We start from the raw sequence: 1,541 nt of genomic DNA, 5'->3' as shown, positions 1-1,541 counted from the left end.
ATGGGAGACATTGTCCAAGATGGCATGCAGCTTGGACAGCATCCTCTTTTCAGACACCACCATCAGAGGTGCAAGGGGACTTGGGAGTTCTGGCGCAGGATTTCCCATAGGTTAACTTGTAGGCTGAGTCATTACTAAGGAAGGGATATCGAATGCTAGCATTCATTTCGAGAGGACTAGAACATAAAAGCAAGCACATAGTACTGAGGCTTTATAAGGGATTGGTCAGACTACACTTGGAGCATTGTGAGCAGTTTTGAGCTCCATACCTAAGAAAGGATGCTGGGAATTAAAGGGTTAATGGATGAGGTGGGATCTGATTTATATCTGCCAAATATTGAATGGCCTAGATAGGGAGGACGTAGGGAGGATGTTCCAGTAGTGAGATAGTCAAGGATCAGTGGGCACAGCCTCAGAATAGAAAGACACACTTTTAGAACAGAGATGAGGAAGAATTTCTTTAGCCAGAGTTATAGTTATGTGAATCTGCACAATTCATTGCCACAGATGACTGTAGAGGCCAAGTCATTGGGTATATGTAAAGTGGAGGTTCATAGGGTCTTGATTAGTAAGGGCATCAAAGGTTACGGAGAGAAGGTAGGAGAGTGGGATTGAGTGGGATAATAAATCTGCCCTGATTGAATGGCAGAGCAATCTTGATGGGCCAAAATACCTAATACTGCTCCTTTATCTTATGGTATGTATTTATTTTTTCTGCCAATTCCTATGTCTGTTTAAATGCCTCTTGAATATTGCAGTCATTTTCTACTTTTACCACCTCCCCTGGCAGTGCTCTGTGCACCTACTACGCTCAGTAAATTAAAAAAACAATCTACCTTGCACATCTCCTTTAAACTTTCACCCTCTCACTTTTAACCTAAGCCTCCAGTATCTGACATTTCCATCCTGGGGAAAGGACTCTATCTACTTACATACACCTCTCATAAGTTTATGCACCGAGCACCACTTTCCTAGATACAGGGATGGAACCCACTGTGATCTTCCATTGCTGAAGCCCATCTACTTCAAGGTTTGACGTGTTGTGCATTCAAAGATGCCCTTCTGCGCACCACTGTTGCAACACTTGTTTACTTGAGTTCCTGTCAGCTTGAACCAGTCTGGCCATTTTCTTCTAACTTCTGTCATTAACAAGGCATCTTCACCCACAGAACCGCTGATCACTGGATGTTTTTTGATTTTCACAGCATTCTCTATAAACTCCAGAGACTGTTGTGAATGATGCAGGAGATCAGCAGTTTCTGCGCTACTCAAACTGCTCCATCTAGCACCAGCAATCATTCCATGGTCAAAGTCACCTAGATCTCATTCCTTCCCTATTTTGCTGTTTGTTCTGAACAATAACTGAACCACCTGACCACATTAGCGTGTTTTATGTATTGAGTTGCTGCCACATGATTGGCGAATTGGATATTTGCATTAATGAGCAAGTGTACTGGTGTACTTAATAAAGTGGCTATTGAGTGCATAAAACAATTTACAATTGTGTAAAATATATTTGCTTGAGCACATTGTTGGAGAGC

This window comes from Mobula hypostoma, chromosome 1 (assembly GCF_963921235.1).
Source record: "Mobula hypostoma chromosome 1, sMobHyp1.1, whole genome shotgun sequence".
Taxonomy (NCBI): Eukaryota; Metazoa; Chordata; class Chondrichthyes; order Myliobatiformes; family Myliobatidae; genus Mobula; species Mobula hypostoma.
Note: the sequence above shows the minus strand (reverse complement) of the source record.